The following is a 19,371-nucleotide window of genomic DNA, read 5'->3' as shown; positions in this document are numbered from 1 at the left end:
GTGTTGAACAACTGAAAAGTTACTGGTTTTTTTCTCAAAACCGTTAACTAGAACAAATTATATTTCTGAAGTTGCAGGCTTATGTTTTGAAGTAGCTTTGACTGGAATTGTGAGGTACAGAAAAGTGATTCTCAGTGATAGAGAAGATATACGCTTGCATAATGGTTAGAGAGGTGCATAGCAGAAGTTAGGAGATAGCCCCACATTCCAGAATTTCCTTTTTCTTCTTTACTAAAGTATACTGTTAGAAGTCTGTCCCTTTGGAGAACTGTAGTAAACGTCCTCCTGAATATGGATCAAGATGGATGACATGGGATTTGAGAGAGATATGGCAGAACTGGTGGTGTAAGTCCCCAGATACTGAGGAACTTTGAGGTGGAGGTGAAGGTTGATCTTAAATTTTAAGTAGAGTCTGGAGGTGGCTAGAAGTTCAGACATAGTTCTGAAGCTTAATAGGCCCAGACTTTGTAAAGTATTGGTTAACATTTAGGAGGGAAGGATAGACCAGTGGTTAGAACACTAACTTGGGATTTGGGGGAACTGATTCCCTGCTCTGCCAGAAGACTATCTGTGTGACCTTGAGCAAGTTGCTTTAGTTTCTGTGTCTCTCAGTCCCCCATCTCTAAAATGTAGATAACAGTACTTCCTTAGCTCAGGGGAGTGTTGTACCTGGCTGGGTTGTTATGCAGTGCCAAGCCTTTGTGCCAGTAGGTTGAGCAGCACCAACACCTGTTGGGAGAAGAATTGTTCATGTTGGAAATCCCCTGTCTCTTTTCTAGAACAGTACTTGTTTGCTGGCTATGTGTCTTCCTGGGAACATGCACTCATTTCGGGTATGTTTATTTCCTTGTCCCCAATCTCTTCCCCATGCCATATCCCATCACACAAGATGATGCAATGTCATATCGCCACAGGATGTGAACACTCATAATGACAGAAAAGCACCAGAACTGTGAGTTCCCCCTTCTATTTTGATCTCTTTTTACCACTAGTGCTAAACCAGTAACCTTACAGCGATCTTTCCCCACTGCCCAGCAAATTAGATATGGTGAGTCAGTGAACTCACAAAAACCTGTCCCTTGAAATCAGTCAAGGCAGATAGCAGAGTTGAGCAGTGTAAACACTCAACGGCCTGTGCTTTGGCTTCAGCCCAGCAAGCTAGCACTTCTGAACTAGTATACTCACAGACACCTACTTCCAATCCAAGAAGTTGTGTCTACTGAGCCTGGAAACCTCCCAGAGGCCTCAATGTCAGCTCAGCAAGTTGGTGGTGTAGAGCCAGGAACTTCTAAGAGGCCTATAACCTGGCATTCTCCCAGCAAGGCAGAGATATTTAGTTAGTAACTTCACATAGGCCTATGACTTGATATCAGCCAACAAGATGAAAGTGCCCAGCCAGCTACCTCAAAGAGAACTGTGCCTTCGTTTCAACTCAGGATGGTAAAGTAGCTGAGATAGTGACCTTCTATGACTTCCAAATGTACCTTGTGACCTAAGCCTATTCCAAATGGCTGAAACTATTTTGCAAGACATCTGCAATACCAGCATATATCACTGAAGTACTGTTGTTTGCAAAACCTGGTTTTCCCAGAACAGATAATCAATGATGTTCCACAGTTTACTTAATCAGAATTTCAGGAGTTCATGAAGTTAAACAGAACCACACATCTAGCCACTGCTAGATGTCATCCATCTTCCACTACTTTGGCTGAAATGTCTGTTCAAACATTACCAAGATTAGTCTTTGAAGTCAGAAAAGGGCACTCAGAAAATGAAACTGGCTAGCTTACTACTATTATTACAGTAGTACCTAAAGGTCCCTGTCAGAGCAATCTCCATGTCCCATTTCAGTATTGAATTTTGATTAACAGAAAGCCAAAACAAAGAGGAGACAGGGGCAGTTTATCCCACCCAAAGCAGCTGCCATATTTATTGTAAAGGGAGCTGCTGCCTCTACAATGTATGCCTTCCTCCCATCCTCCAAAAACACACACATATCCCTCACACTACAGTGAAGAAATTGCTGTCTGCTGGGCCTGTGGCAGACACAAGTCAGAAGGGAGAGAGGAGATTCCTGGGAGTTTATTTAATTGTCACTCATATCCTGTTGCCAAACCCAGATCCTGTCGGCACATTTGATTTGTTCAGAGCATGAGATATTTCCCCGGATATATTTCCTATTGACACTCAAACACAAAATATGGTTTACTGTCTCAAAGAGCTTTTTGGCATCAGCCAGTTTTTACTTTTTATTTTTAGGATCTTTGGCACTAGCCTATGTGCCCCTCTGATGGTTTCTGAAGCTTTGCTCAGCACTGCAGGACATCAAGGAAATGTATAATTCAATAATTCTTCCCCCAGTGAGGAATTTCCAATGTTTTATATACAATACTTTTCAGCTGTTCTCACTGTATGACAGTAGACTAACTCTGACTAATTCTTCTTCATAGCTCTTACTGAAAAAAAATCAGTATTAATTTTGTAATGTGGTGGCCAATGTAACATAATACATTCAAAAAGTGATTAGAGAAGCCCCACATATGTCTATTCCTTATCCACATATATATGTGGGGCTTCTCACTTGTATAAAAACAAGACTTGTTTGTCCTTTTCACTACCACTGAACACTGGGCATATGGCTCTATGGATTGTCAACAATGACCCTCAACACATATTCCCTGTGGATGAAGTCATGGCCCACTGAAATAAATGGGAATTTTGCTATTGATTTCAGTGGGGCCAGGATTTCACCCGATGTCTTTATCTAAAGCTACATTGGCTATAAGGCCAAATATTACATTGTACAAACTGACTAGATGAATCTTTGACTTTATTATATAAGCACAGTTTGGAATGTGAATGCCAGGATTTGAGCAATGACATGTGTTCCCAAACAGATGTGTTCCCAAAAATTTTCAACCTCTCTAAGCAGTGTTTTAGTAGTGTATTTAACATACTAAATGTATCCAGAGAGATAGTCTTGAGCTCAGTGTGCCTTTCACATTGTAACTTATTTTTTTACTGCAAGGAGTGATGCCTTGAAATCTCTAATGTCCCAATTATGATGAAAGGCCTAAGATTTTGAATGAGAATTTTAACGGGTGATATGCAAATATTTTCAGGATTTTCTCCTAAGTTGTTCGAAAGTATCTGACTGGTAAAGTTATTAATCAGAAAGAAGTCCCATTGTGTTACTCAAGTATAGCATTTTGGTTTCTTGTATAGGAGCAAGCCGACACAGGGTATGTTTACACTGCAATTAAAAACCCACAGCTGGTCCCTGTTAGCTGACTCGGGCTCACAGGGCTCAAGCTAAGGGGCTGTTTAATTGTGGTGTGGACGTTTGGGCTCAGTCTGGAGCCTGTGCTCTGGGACCAGGGCTGGCTCCAGGCACCAGCTTAACAAGCAGGTGCTTGGGGCGGCCAAGGGAGAGGGGCGGCACCTGTGGCAATTCGGGGGCGGCAGGTCCCTCACTCCCTCTAGGAGCGAAGGACCTGCCGCTGAACTGCCGCCGCCGAGCGCGGCTTTTTTTTTTTTTTTTTTTTTTGCTTGGGGCGGCAGAAATGCTGGAGCCGGCCCTGTCTGGGACCCCATGGCGGAGAGGGAGTAGAACTGTTGCAACCAAGATATGAGCCACTTAGAGATATATATTCCGAGCTGCCAACATTCAGATGAGATGACAAGACCATTTTGTAATTAGGCCACACCTCCAGGTGGACACAGAGCAGATGTATTGGTGTAATGCAGCTGTGAAGAATAGAATTGAGAAGTAGAAAGCATATTTAATGACCCCACTACATCTTCTATGAGGCACAGGTTAGACAGACCAAAGAATCTAGCACCACATTTTTAATATATTCAATACAGCTAAAATTCTGTTGTTTGTAGCTAATGTTCATTGTGCAGATTTGTAAAGCTTCTTAAACATTTGATAAAGATGGCAGAGCCAGTATGCAAGGACTGAAATGTTATGGGATTTTAATTACTGCTTATTATTAGTTATTTGTATGATAGTAGTGCCTAAAAATCCCAACCAAGATTGGGGCCCCATTGTTTAGGCACCATACCCACAAGAGACCATCCCTGCCTGCAATAGCTTACAGTCTAAATGGAGAAGACAGATAAAGTGGGGGAACAGAAAGAGGCACAAACATAATGTGATATTTCTTTATTCCTAAAAGCAACTTTTTCCATTTGTATTTCTCAGTTACATCATTCATAAAAGAACCAAACTTACTAATTAAGGACCCCCCTCCAATTCCCATTAAAGTTAGTGGGAGTTTGTCATTTATTTCAATGGGAGCATGACCAGACCCTAAATGATGGACTTTTGTGAATACCAAGATAAAAAAAAGAAAAGACTTGGGGTTAAATTCTCGAGAAACAAACAAAACCACCGTGGATTATTTAAAGGAAAATCTACTAAAGAGCTAAGCGGTTCCATAAGCAGACTAAAATGTGTTATGCTGGCATACAATGTCTAACACTAAGAGACATCAAGAGGAGTCAAGATAAAAATATTCAAATTCTGGAAGTAAAGATTCAGTCAATAATTAATTCATTTTTTAAGTGGCAATTGCAATGTTAAATATATTAAGTTCTGCCTTCATTCCTTCAGCACCCCACACTGAAAAAACACCCCAAAACTATTTGTCAATCCTCTCAACATTAGGATTCAACATCTAACTAACTTAGAAATGTTTGAATTGCAGCTGCTCCAGGAAATAGCTGAGCAAGTTTGAAAATTAGATGGCTATAATACTTGCACTGAATTAAAGCTGGTGTTGCTGATAAAAACAATTAGACTGTGCAATTTTTTTGTGCTTGTTATTTTTGAAATACAAGACATTGGGCTACATGAGTGGCAGAATAGTTTTCTGTTCCAGCTGGCAAGTTTGACAATGCCTACAGCTTTTTGCTGTTACAAGAACACCTCCTACTGGCTGGATAATGAAATGTTGTTGCTAGTGGTAATTAACAGGAAGGTGGGTCTTGCAATATCAGGTTATGTCTACACTGCAATTAAACACCCTCGGCTGGCCCATGTCAACTGACTCAGGCTCACAGGGCTTGGGCTGTGGGGCTGTAAAATTGCAGTTTAGATGTTCAGGGCTTGGGCTGGAGCCTGAGCTCTGGGACCCTCAATGGGGCCTGAGCTCCAGCCCAAGCCAGTGTCTACACCTCAGTTTTACAGCCTCGCAGTCTGAGCCCTGCAAGCCCGAGTCAGCTAACACGGGCCAGCCACTGGTGTTTAATTGCAGTGTAGACATAACCCCAGAGACCCCTTCAGGTAAGCCCTCTTTAGAAGTCTTCTAGGGGGATCCTTGGCCTAAATAGCGTGAGAAGGGAAGTACAGCTAGAAAGCTATTCTGAGATTTAGATCTTCAGAAATACTGTAAAATTTGAAGCTAAACATCAACATCCAGTGAGAACAGGCACTTTTAGATGCCTTCATCTGCCCTACATTTACTTTCATGACTGTGTTATCTAATCCACCTCTCCACTTCAAATCTGTAATTAGACTCTGTTATTTATGTTGAATGTTTGTATACAATTTCACTTCACGAAGTGTGGTTACTTTCCTGTTCTATTTCCAGCTTTCACCAAGGGGGAAAAAATAACATTGCTCAAAAACCACCTTTTAATAGAGTAGTAATTCTAAATGGCCATGTTTTTCCAAGATTGCAAACATTAATTTATATCCTCAAGGGTCAGTTGTGCTCCCTAGGACTGTGCACTGAAGGGACTCTAAATTGCTTGTAATGGAGTAAGGCTATAACTAACTCTATAATATGTTTAGTCATTACATTTTTTCTGCTAGGCAAACAGAAGCTCAGTTCTGTTTCTCTGGTACCACCTTTACCATCATACTTTTCCAGTTGCAATTGTAACACATAAAAGGAGGATGAAACCCTACCCGGTTGCTAAATATGCCCAAATATGTATTTGGAATTCTGTTTCAAATGTCTTTTTGGAAAAAGGATCCATTCATGAATTGTCCATTACTTTTTAAATGGGAATAGAGAATAGCGGGAGACCAATGCAATTCAATACTAGAAGGAAGTTTGACCTTAACAAACCTCACCAATACTTAAATGGATGACTCAGGGTAGAATACAAAACAGACTAGACTAGAGCAATCATCCATTAATTTATTATAATCCTGCCAAATCTCATGTTTTACAAAAGATTCATGCAAGAGAGTATCATGCCATCTACAGCCGTCTCTCATGAACTAGCAGTTTTTCCTTTAAAATCAGGAACCACTCTCCCTAATACCTGCTGCATCCACTGGTGCCAGTTGTTAACTCACTCTTACCCCTTCCACATCCAACACAGAAATTCCATCGGTTGAAAGGGAGGCTGAACAACCACCTTCCCCCATGCTCCACATAACCTGCTCAGGCTCCCTTCTGAACCCCCTATTTTCTTTTAACCTCCCTCCCTACAGTTTCCCTCCCTGTTCTCCACATTCCCTTGCAAGTGTGCAGGTGCATCCATATGTGTATGCGCGCACACACACGCAAGCACCAGTTTTCCTCAATTCCACTGAGATTCTCCTGCCCTCTTTGTCCCATCATGTTCACCGAGTCCTCACAGTATGTCTGTTCGTCTCCTGACAGCTAACATGCTCCGAGAGGGCAAGCTAGGTTCAATCCTTTGGGGACAATGTGAGATGGTGATCATCTTTACCTAAACTTCTGCCTGACCAGACTGCAGGGAAGTGGCAGCCATCTTAACTAAGGATAATCTGTGGCTTCAGTTCCACTGAAACAATCATACGTGGTGGATACATTGAAAAAGAGCAATTTTTTGTGTTTACAGGAGATTTTATGACCTTTAATCCTAAATATTTCTGTTCAAAAACTACCCATGGTTGCAGATCACCTTAAGAGTCACCTCTCAGCCAATTTTTTTTGTAAATTTAAACATAAAATCTGAAGAACCCTAACAAATTTCAGCTAGAACCAATTTCAAACACTTCCTATTCCAAATTTATTACACTAAAACAAAAAAAAATCTACACAGAAAATTCAAAGGACATAAAAACTAACACTGAAATTTCACACTGAAACCACCTACAGACAAGTAGAGAAAAAAAGAGATGTATGTCCTATTAGAATACCATCTTATGTCTGGACCGGCACCTCCATAGTATGATCTCATTATGATCTCTCATGGGTTTTACACTGGAATAAATCCATTGATTTCAGAGAAATTAATCCTGATTTACATGGATGTAAATAAGAGAATCATCCAAAGAAGTGGGCTGTAGCCCACGAAAGCTTATGCTCTAATAAATTTGTTAGTCTCTAAGGTGCCACAAGTACTCCTGTTCTTATCATGGGGAAGATTCTCCAGTCTTTAGATTTAGAATATCCTTATTCCACAAGTAGTCCCAGCTTAACTACGTGACTACCTGCATGCATGAAGTTACTCATAAGCATAAACATTTGCAGGGTTGGGAGCTAACTTGATATGGGTATAAGAATCTGGCTCTGTGTTCGTATTTCTAATCCACCCACTATGCAATGGGGTTTCCGGGCACCAAAAGGGAAAGATAATGAAACAATTTTTCATAAAAGAAAATTTTGGAGGCTTCTTAGCTCATTTTTGAGGAATATTTTCCCCTAATCAAAATTCAAACCACAGTTTAGCTTTTCTCTTTCCTGAGAGTGCCTGGATTATATCAAATCTCTGCAATTGTGCTAATTCTGCTTTTGTGTGATTAAATTAGTTTTGACATTAGGCTACGCTTGGAACCATTTTAAGGTACATATCACTGGGGAAAGGTGAAATTGGAATAATAACTTTTGTTTCCTTGATTGTATTATAAATCTATCCAATGGAATCTAAGTAATTTAGACAAAAATGTCCTAAAGTATATTGACTTTTATATAGATTTAACTTTTTATAGAGTATATATTTTAAACCCTATAGACAATATTAGTATAACCGCATTTTATATCATGAATCATATGGAATAGGAATTTGTTTTGATAACAGACTTGCTTTGCCAACATTTTAAATGATTTTATAAAAGAGCTTGGATATAACCAGAATTTTATAGAACTTTTGTGGAATAAAAAATGTGAAGAATTACTGTAGTTTATTTATTTCCTTAAATGAACCACACCATAAAACTAGCCAGCACTTTAAAAAAAACATTTCCCTAGATGCTCTTAATTGCTGGGCTGCTGCACTACACCACTATGAAATGGCTGATGGTCACCATCTGGAGTTCTTTATTACACAAAGGGAAATCACTGAATAATATATTTAATTATATAACATGACGACTGTAATTAGCCAAGATAAAACATAATTACTCCAAATATAGGCTTTCAGAATCCTACCATGGCTTGGCTGGATGTTTTTAAAAATAGCTTTCCTCCTGCAAGCAGCTTAGCAACATGGGTTAATGTGCATTCAATTCCATCTATTTCTTACCCCGGAGTGTTTCTGTAGTGTATGTTGACAACTGTAGCATGTTTATAGTACAAACTGTACTGTGAATTAGGCATTTCAATTTGTTCAAGCTTTTCTAATGTAAGAAGAATGTGGGCAAAGCTAGGGAAACAAAAAAACAGGTTTTCAAAATTTTCCTTCATAAAGAAAGAAATTTTTTATCAACAGTAAATGCGATGTGAATAGGCCAGCAGAAGAGCTAATTGTTTTTGTTTAATGAGCACTGTGCATTTAGCTAGTGGTTATGTTGTCAATAGTGTGTGACCATATTAAACTATGAAGTCTACTCAGATTTATATTAAATAGATAAGCTCTAAATAATATAATGTTATTTTGGGAGGAAATTACTGTGTATCAGTTTATTTTAGAACTGGTTATGTTAGCTCAGGGGTGGGCAAACTTTTTTGCATGAGGGTCATATCTGGGAATACAAATTGTAAAGCGGGCATGAATGCTCACAAAATTGGGGTTGGGGTGCAGGAGGGGATGAGGCCTCTGGTTAGGGGTGCAGGTTCTGGGGTGGGGCCAGAAATGAGGAGTTCAGGGTGCAGGATGGGGCTCCAGGGTGGGATAGGGGAGTGGGGTCTGTGGTGTAGGAGGGTGCTCTGGGCTGGGACCGAGGGGTTCGGAGGGTGGGAGGGGGATCAGGGCTGGGGCAGGGGGTTGGGGTGTGGGAAGGGGTGCAGGCTCTGGCTGGGGGTGCAGGCTCTGGGGTGGGGCTGGGGATGAGGGGGGTGGGGTGCAGGAGAGTGCTCCAGGCTGGGATAGAGGGGTTTGGAGGGTGGGAGGGAAATCAGGGCTAGGGCAAGGGGTTGGGGTGAGGGGAGAGGCTCGGGGTGCAGGTTCCGAGCGGCGTTACCTCAAGTGGCTCCTGGAAGCAGTGGCATGTCCCTTCTCCGGCTCCTACGCGGAGGCATGGCCAGGCAGCTCTGCAAGCTGCCCCATCCGCAGGCACCGCCCCTGCAGCTCCCATTGGAGCGCCAGAGGGGTCCATTGGAGTGGAGCCATTGGAGTGCGTAGGAGCTGGAGGGGGTCCATGCTGCTGCTTCCGGGAGCCGCATGGAGCGGCCCCTGACCCTGCTCCCTGGCTGGAACGCTGGAGCACAGCAAGCCCCAGACCGCGCTTCCCAGCAGGAGCTTGAGGGCCGGCCCACGGGCCATAGTTTGCCCACCCGTGTGTTAGCTGTAGGAGTTAAAAATTTACTTCTCAACACAGAATTTTGTTCAATAAGACATTTAAATTTTAAAATGCATTCATTTAGTCCTGGATATGTAACAAAGACTGAAGTTCAGACAAGAAACTTGACTGCACATCAAATTTTCAAAAGTGCCTAATGGCCTTTCAATGGACTTATGATCTTTTGGGCTTCTGCACTGCTCTGAATCTCCTGTGTTGTGGTCCCATCCTTAACATGCCCTTCCTGGCCCCAGCCCTGCTTCCAGCATGCCCCCATAATGGCCTTATGAGGGGATCCTCGGAAAGCAGACCTATAGCTGTCTGTCATAATGCATGTGATAGAAGAATCCTTCCCCACCAACTTGATCAGTTGGCAAGAGCAAACGGGACAAATGCCAACTTTTGTCAAAAAAGCGGCATGCAGTGCAGAGGAATGTGTGGGGGAATGAGTGGAGATGCCACCCCTTTGCAGGGGGGAAGGGCTTGTGCGGGGGCATGCAGGTTTCCAGCGACCCCAGCCTAGCGTGTGGGGGGAGGGCAGACACGGTTCCAGCAACCCCAGCCTCATAGGGGCTGGGGGGTGCGGAGGGACTCGGGCGAGCAGCTCAGGCCAGCCCTGTGCTTAGGGGCGGGGAGGGCTCAGGCCAGCCCTGTGCAGTGTCCCATTTTCCCTTTGGGAAATACGGTCACCATAATCACACACCATTTTCCCACAGAACTTGTCTCATTTAGTGAACATTGAATGTACTGTTTCTTTTTATATTAGGTGCTGGAACTAGCCACCCCACTGGCTTGAAGTGGTTTCTAGCATATACAGGGTTTACAGTTTGGTTTAATGTATCTCAGCACCCCCACTATACAAATTGCTCCAATACCCCTGTCATCTTATCATTCTCATTCAGTGTGTTATTTTATGCACACCATTCAAACTCTCCGCACCTAACTCTGCGCTGAATATAAAATTATATATAAATTAATGAATAATAAATAAAGGAATAATTTTTCAGGTGTGCAACTCCTACTGATTTCAGTTGATTGCCATTGATTTAAATGGGATTTTAGACACTTCTGAAAATCTCACGAGGCACTTATCTGCATCTTTAGGCACCTGAATACCTTTTAAAATCTGTCCCTTAGTTAACATACCATATTTCTTTGCCTGCCACATAAAAATGGAAATAAATCTGAGGTAAAGCCAACTTTCTGTACATAAAGGTATCTATTTAGTTAAACAATTCTCCATTTCTACAAGTCTTTTCAAGACAACAGGCATTAACCAATGACTGAATAGTAGCAGATGTTCAACTGAAGCACTGGGTTTTGTAACAGAACTGAAAAGAGAATAGACGTGATCTCAAGCCACACATGGCTTGAGTTTAGCTTGATTCAGTTATTAGTATTTATTATTTGTATAAAGGTGGTGCCTAGAAGTCCCAGCCATGGACCAGGGCCCTGTGACATTAGGATGATGTGATGTTTTGGGGATATCCCAGATCAGTCAGGGGTTCTGTCACCCTTGTAACTTTGGGTGCTGTCACGCTATGCTGCTATGGCTCATAGTCCTGACACCAGTAGCCACCCCACAAGCATAAAGGTCTCACCCTGACTTCCAGCAGCCTAGTATCAGAGGGGTAGCCGTGTTAGTCTGAATCTGTAAAAAGCAACAGAGGGTCCTGTGGCACCTTTAAGACTAACAGAAGTATTGGAGCATCATTGGTCTGATGAAGTGGGCATGCACCCACGAAAGCTTATGCTCCAATACTTCTGTAAGTCTTAAAGGTGCCACAGGACCCGCAGTTGCTTTTTCCAGCAGCCTAGTTACTCCAAAGGCATGAAACCAGCCCCCCAGTTATCAGTTCACTTTGGCACACACAGTCCACACAATTTACACAACAGAGACCTGCTTGGGGTAAAAACAAACAAAAAGATTTAATAGACAATGGAAAGTGGGGGAGGGATAGCTCAGTGGTTTGAGCATTGGCCTCCTAAACCCAGGGTTGTGAGTTCAATCCCTGAGGGGGCCACTTAGGGAATCTGGGGCAAAATCAGTACTTGGTCCTGCTAGTGAAGGCAGGAGGCTAGACTCAATGACCTTTCAAGGTCCCCTCCAGCTCTATGAGATAGGTATATCTCCATATATTATTATATTATAAAAATCAAAGATGAAATAGTAAGAAAAAGCAAACACATACAAGTTACACAGAAAACAAATACAAAGATGCAACTTCAGGCTTTGCACTTCTATGTTAGATAAATTCCCTTTTCTCATACAAGTTACCTATTGCCTTTGAACAGTTTCCCAGCATGCCCCCTAGCCCTCAGGGCGGATCCAGCATTCACAGAAAGCCCCCTGCCTTTGAAAGTGTCCCTCAGTTTGGATAACTTTCATTTAATCTCTGCCCTTCTCACAGGGTTTGCAGGATTTTTTACCCCCTTCCTCTCAGACAGCGGTGATTCCTGGTGGAAGAAATTCCCTCTCAACTTGGTAGTCAGGGCATCTCAGTGTTTGCCCCTTACCTGTAATGGTCCATCATTTGTCTTTTCCTGAGATGTACCAGGGATCGTTTCTTGCATCTGGTTTTGTGCAAACACCTGGTTTGGGAGGAGGCCCTCCCTGCTGTGAGGTGTATTTGAAATTGTAGTACAGGCCATGAGCATAGTATTCTATATACATACATACATAGATTCATAACCACAGTGTGTACACATCTCATAATGATCAACAAGTTCAGAACATTATAAGCTTTCATTAAAGATCTTACTTGACATATTTTTAAACACAACAGCATTGTATACAACCAGTTGATTCAATTGCTTATTTTTTGAGGTTCAGACCCACTGTTCCCCCTTGAGGTGTCTGGACCCTGATTGTCACAGAGGAATACTAAAGATAGGTCTGTCACAGTTCAGGGCAACTGCACCCATATACCCCCTCTGTGGTCCAGCAAGCATACCCACTCTAGGCTCCCGACTCCTCAGCCATTGCCTCTCTTGGGCAGAGACCCATGTCTCTGTCCCTTCTAAATGGTAGGGTTGCCAACTTTCTAATAGCAGAAAACTGAACACCCTTGCCCCACCCGCTGCCCTGCCCCTTCCCCAAGGCCCCGCGCCTGCCCTGCCCCTTCTTTGAGGCCTGCCCCCTGCTAACTCCATCCCCCCTCCCTCCCTCCCTTGCTCACTAGCTCATTTTCACTGAGCTGGAGCAGGGGACTGAGGTGTGGGAGGGGGTGAGGGCTCCAGCTGGGGGTGCAGGCTCTGGGGTGGGACCGGGGATGAGTGGTTTCAGGTGCAGGAAGGGGCTCTGGGTTGGGGCTGAGGGCATTTGGGTGTGGGAGGGGGCTTGGGCAGGGGGTTAGGGCACGAGAGGGGGTGCGGGCTCCAGGTGGCGCTTACCTCAGGCGCCTCCTCAGAAGCTGCTGGCATGTCCAGCTCCGACGCAGAGGCACAGCCAGGTGGATCTGCGCGCTGCCTCCACCCACAGGTGCTGCCCCAACAACTCCCATTGGCCACAGTTCCCACCCAATGGGAGCTGCGGAGCCGGCTCTCGGGCAGGGGCAGCGTGCAGCGCCCCCATGGCCACCCCTATGCCTAGGAGCTGGACATGCCAGCAGTTTCCCGGGAGCTGCATGGAGCCAGGTAGGGAGCCTGCCTGCGCCACCGACTGGACTTTTAGCGGCCCAGTCAGCGGTGCTGACCGGAGGCGCTAGGGTCCCTTTTCGACCGAGTGTTCCAGTTGAAAACTGGACACCTGGTAACCCTATGGACTGGTGTTTTTCCAGGATGCACTGTTCCCTGTCTACACTGATATTCCTAGTCAGACTGCCTAAGCAGGCCAGCATCTGAACGTTGCTTATTCTTTGAAGGCTATGAACAACGTAATTGCCAGCAGCCAAGTTACCCCATAGTTCTTTATAAGCAAGCACATTTATTCTTAAGGTGAAAACATTACAGAGAAAACATATTAAAAAGAATAAAAGAACTTACACGCATGCTAAACACTTATTTGGAATCTGGCAAGTGTCAGTCCTTCCAGCCCTTCCCAGGAAGGATTGGGGCCTCTTTGGACATATCAAGTATTATCTTTGGCATTTAATAGCGTAATACCTCCCAAAAATATTGCAGGAAACTGCCATATTTGTCACAAGGTCGTGTGGCCATTAAACTCTTCACTTATTAAAATGAAATGAGATCAGGAGTATAAAGGGGCCCTCAGATTATGTTATGGAATGACAGAAACAATAACCTACTCTTACCTTTGTGTTTTCTGGTTATGACCTTGTGGTTTCCCTTAAAAACACCATGGCATGTTAAAATATACTGAAAAGCTAAAATATTTCATTAAAATATTGAAATTTTGCCTTTCAGAAATCCCTGCAACTGGGATAATTTGCAAAGCATTCACCCAATTTATGTTACAAATGAATAATTCAAAGGAAAAGCATTTAGCCAGAAAACCATATGTAAAATGATATGTAGCATATGAAGAAGACAGATGACTCCCCTCCCGCTTCCCAGTAATGATCAGTGTTTCCACCATAATAACAGTCCTTACAATGTAACTGCATTTCTGCTGCTTTTGATTCTCTTGGGGGCAACTACCCCTTTGCTCGCCCAGACTGAAGCTGTAGTGAGCCAGAAATTACACCAAAAAATGTTGGGTCAAGTCCAGGAAAAAAGAAAAACACGGCATTTAGTGGCTGTTTTATTTTTAACTCTGGGTTTTGCTCCCCAAGCCAGCTGGCCCTGAGAATGCTGGGGAGACACTGAACTCAACCACTTGTGGGAGGAGGTGCCTCCCATCCTTCATCAGTAAGCTTTCTGCTTGATTCAGAAACAGCACTCACCATTTTCAAGCCCCCTCATCCAGTCTTCCTTGGCCAGAAAGCTGGTATCCACAAAGCAAGGACTAATCAGCGAAGGATGGAACCCTGAAGGATCTAGGAAGGTCATCAAAAATGGAAGAGGCTTCCCCTGAAAATGTGCAATTCCAGATTAAATGAGCCCTCAGTCTCTTTAATGAACTTCTTTATGAAGATATCAGTAGGGACTAAGTGTTAAGTGTACAAGTATTAACATTCACATTGTGGTTCCTTCTCATTAAGGAAGTTGTCCATGATACTTTTGACAAATTAAAATCTGCTTGGGCAGCTTTCGTATCTCTAATTTCCATAGTGTCAGTTCTGCTTTTACATATTACTATGGATTTTCAGTGGAATAGCTGACGGCAGATTTGGGCCCAACATTTCTATTATTCAGATGCATACATGAGGCTCCCATTGACTTCAGTCAAGTTATCTTACCAATGTATGGTGTACTGTATTTGTTAGCCTGTTCAAATGCAGGGTTATAGCTTCACCACTGCATGGCAGAGCTTTATATTACTAATGCTTTGCATAGTTGCCTGATATTCTGGTAACAATTGCTCCAGTAAACTGAGCATATGTACTTGCCTAAACTGCTTATGAAACTGTGTTTTGAGTTGTGTCCAGTGTTGAGTAGAATGACAAACCCATACAGTGAAAAACACAACAGCATGCAGCCAGGGGAAGAAATTGGCCTTCAAGGAAATCTAAGACTAGATTAAGATCTGACACATTTGGATCTGACACGTTTTCATTATAAAGTGTATACCATTCTATATGCATTTGAGTCCTATTCGCTACAAAGTTTCAGTTAACAGGAGACAGTTTACCTGGCAAAAATCCCCTCCTCCTCTTCATCGTAGGAATGGTAGTAGGGTCTTCTTTCAGCCCTACCAAATCTCTCCCCTGCAGTTGCAAAAGATAGTGGAAGCCAAGGAGAAAAAATGGTGTGATGAGAGAGGAATCCTGGTGCCGTTGTCATTCCCAGCAGGATACAGCTGTACACAGGGCCGGCTCCAGGCACCAGTTTAACAAGCAGGTGCTTGGGGCGGCCAAGGGAGAGGGGCGGCACCTGCGGCAATTCGGGGGCGGCAGGTCCCTCACTCCCTCTATGAGCGAAGGACCTGCCGCCGAACTGCCGCCGCTGACCGTGGCTTTTTTTTTTCCCCCCATTGCCCCCGCCGGGGGCGCTTGCGAGGGCGGTTTTTTTTTTTTTTTTTTTTTTGCTTGGGGCGGCAGCAATACTGGAGCCGGCCCTGGCTGTACAAGACTTGCCCTGTTCCTCTTCATTCTGTGCTGTGTGTGAGCATATGTGTCCTGTTTGTTTACAACTATAAACAGATGCTAGCCAGGAGGGGGCCTTGAGAAGGTTTGAGGCAGAAGCTCTACAGCAAAGCAGTGAGAAAAAAAATTAGGAATAATGCCATTTTCCTTCTTCTAATGAAGTTACTTGTTCAGTGTTAGAGGAAGGAGACTCTTTCTGTGACTTCTTACCAGTCATAGGACACGGTCCTAAATTGATTTATTTTGAACCTCCGTAAGTCAGAGAAAAACAAAAACATCAAAATTTAGCCCTGCCCAAGACATTCAGTGAGAAAAATCCAAAGAATGGTTTGACAGGATGGAGTGAATCATTAAGCTCAGAATCTGTTAAAGAGTTCTAATCCCTGCTCTGCCTCTGACTAGTTAGAAGACCATGGGCAAATCAGATTCCTTCTCTGCTTGAATTTCACCATCTGTAAAATAGAGGTTGTAATTTTAGCTTCCTGTTTCACAGGCAAATTGGGCAGGTTAATTATTGGGGACAAATCTGAATTCACTTACTCTACGTTTACACCAATATAATTCCATTGTTCTGAGAGGAGAATCCAGCCCAACAGCTTTACATTACTTTGAAGAACTATATACATATCGAGTATTATCTTTGGCATTTAAATACAAAGGTAGTAAATGCTTTAGAAATATACAAATTAGACAGCAAGAGCCAGAGTCAGTTTTATATATAATGAAGCTCTTCAGCAAGTGCACTGATAGTCTCAGATGGAAAGTGACACAATATATGAATGAAAATATTAAGGTATTACTATTATTACAAAACGTATATTTACTGTGATTTGTGTTTCTAATTTCTTGAACTTTGCAAACTCTGCCTTTAATAGACAGTCACTTTGTGAACTACTACTTTTACACACTTTATAATTCCTGAGGGGTTTTTTTTAATGAATTATATAAACAATAACAATCAAGGTGTAGGAAATTTCCTGGGGATTAATGACTGGCTGGGAGGAACTGAAGGCCCAAGGCACAACCAAGGATCATTAACCCTACTTGATCATTAATCCAAACAAATTGTCTTGTGCCAAGATTGTTATTGTTGTTATAAACTGCAGATGGAAAAAACACTGTCATGTGGATTTTTATTGGAGATGCAGTTATAATTGTTATATTTAGTGCATTTCAGAATTAATTATATTCAGGAAAATTACATTAGCCAGTCAGATTGCCAGAACAACACTTCATTCATCTTACTATCTTTAGTATATTTACTGGAACTATCACAAGCAAAAAACATTTTTCCATGTGCTATTGGTGTTGTTTGTGCATAATGCTTTTATACATTTTGATTCTTATCCTAAATGTTATATTTCTAAAGTTTGTTTCTCACTCACACAAAACTCCCTTGTTTGACTGGAATACTGCTTTAAATTTATTACATTTTAAAAACTGATGTTTCAAAATATTAGCAAGACAAAGTGGATGAGGAAATGGCTTTTATTCGATCAATTTCTGTTGATGAAAGAGACGAGCTTTTGAACTTACACTGAGCTCTTCTTCAGGTGAAAATATGGCTGTTCACAAAGGCTGGCCATTTGGAAGAGGTTATATTTAACTAGAGAGCTCTTAAAATAGCAGGGGGTAGCGAACCCCATAAGAGTCATAGGAACTCCTTTAGGGGAAAGTTCTACTAGTGACTTAGGCCTAGATCTTCAAAGATATTCAAGCACTTAACTCCTACTGAAGTCAATGGGAGCTAAGCACCTAAATACCTTTAAGGATCTACGCCTTAGTGCTGTAGGCTAACACTCACATTTAAATCCATCACCTAGTATTTTAGTGGTTTTTAAATTAATACAAAGTACTAATTGTTTTGAACTGGAGTTTACTATATTTAAATACATAGTTTACTTAAATTTTTTCTCAGTCAGGGCCTGACCCAAAGCCCAATTAAATCCATGAAGGGACCCCCAATGACTTCACAGGACTTTCAATCAGGACCTTGATCATGATCTATCCCAGTTCTTTTCACTTGTTAAGGAGAAGGAAGAGAAAACAAAACCTAACTTTGACACTGCCTCAAAAGTAATGGTTCTCAAATGAGTCTGTTACTACAGGGCAAAGAATTAGGACTTGTATGTGGAACTCTAAACAAAGTATTTGCATTGTTGGTCTCATATGGGAATTAACCTCAGCTGAATTTCCCACTTTATGGGTATGTCTACACTACGGGATTAATCCGAATTTAGATAATTCGAATTTGGGAAACAGGTTGTATAAATTCGATTGTGCGCGGCCACACCAAGCACATTAATTCGGTTTTTAACCACATTAATTCGGTGGTGTGCGGCCACACTACCCCATTAATTTTAACCACATTAATTCGGTGGTGGCGGCCACACTAACCCTAATTCGAATTAACAAAATCGATTTTGGCACTACTCCGCTCGTCGAGGTGGAGTACAGAAATCGATTTAAAGCGCCCTTTAATTCGAACTAAATGGCTCTGTTGTGTGGACGGGTGAAGGGTTAATTCGAATTAACGCTGCTAAATCCGAATTAATCCCGTAGTGTAGACCAGGCCTATGACACTTAAGAGCTAAGAGCTGGGTTGTATTGGGATCACAATATATGAATGCAAAGTATTAAGGTATTATTATAAAAAGCATTGTTTACTATGATTTGCGTTTCTAATTTTTGTGTTCCAATTATTATCCTTAGTCGCAACCATAACATACTTTTACTGTCATGGTCAGCCCCTCTTAAAGTTCTAATTATCGTAGCTTTCTTTACAAGTCAAATTCTATTTTTAATCCATACTGCAGTATTAGGAAAACCACAGCCATTGCAGTATGACCTCTGCTTCAGTTCTTTCAATTAAACCATTAAACTACAGCTGCTCTCAGCGTACTACATGTCATATCCTGAACGAGTGCTAACAAATTCTTGTGTGTTAGTGAAAGGTTCCCACTGAGTAAGGTGAAATTCAGACCATGAGCTTTTCCTATTTACTCATAATATTGCAATAAACATGACAGAAGCTTGGTATGTGGACAATTTCTGCAAATAAACAGACCCTCTAAATCCTTTTAGGAGCAAGACTGTGATAATTAGATTATTTTAGACAACAGATTTGACTCAAACTCCTGGATGGATTGGAAAAAATATTGAGGATAAACACCTAAGTCCTTCCAGAGTAGCTTGGCAGGAAAGTGGAATAATAGCATTAATTTAAAAAACACTGCCTCTTCAATTATTAGCTTTCCCATCAGTATTTAATTTTAGGAAACAGTGCTCAGGGCCTTGTGTTTCAGAATGGATAAAAACAGAATGTTTTCAGGAAATATTTCACTGAGATATTTTAATACTGTTAGGCCTGGTCTACACTAACCCCCCAATTCGAACTAAGGTACGCAAATTCAGCTACGTTAATAACGTAGCTGAATTCGACATACCTTAGTTCGAACTTACCGCGGTTCAGACGCGGTCCACACGCGGCAGGCAGGCTCCCCGTCGACTCCGCGGTACTCCTCTCGCTGAGCTGGAGTACCGCAGTCGACGGCGAGCACTTCCTGGTTCGACTTATCG

General features: G+C 42.3%; 1 long non-coding RNA gene across 1 annotated transcript in view; it reads right to left on the bottom strand.

Moving 5' to 3' along the window:
• Nucleotides 1-15,396, bottom strand: part of LOC112105898 — a 123,744-nt gene extending 108,348 nt beyond the window's left edge. The window contains exons 1-2 of the long non-coding RNA XR_003369814.1: nt 15,339-15,396; nt 14,491-14,617 (exon numbers count right to left, since the gene is read on the bottom strand). This is a non-coding gene — a long non-coding RNA (uncharacterized LOC112105898). The remainder of the gene's footprint in view (nt 1-14,490; nt 14,618-15,338) is intronic.
• Nucleotides 15,397-19,371: the final 3,975 nt, after the last annotated feature.

This window comes from Terrapene carolina, unplaced genomic scaffold, assembly GCF_002925995.2.
Source record: "Terrapene carolina triunguis isolate 2854851 unplaced genomic scaffold, T_m_triunguis-2.0 Scaffold32, whole genome shotgun sequence".
Classification (NCBI taxonomy): domain Eukaryota; kingdom Metazoa; phylum Chordata; order Testudines; family Emydidae; genus Terrapene; species Terrapene triunguis.
This window is presented reverse-complemented; position numbering and strand designations above follow the sequence as displayed.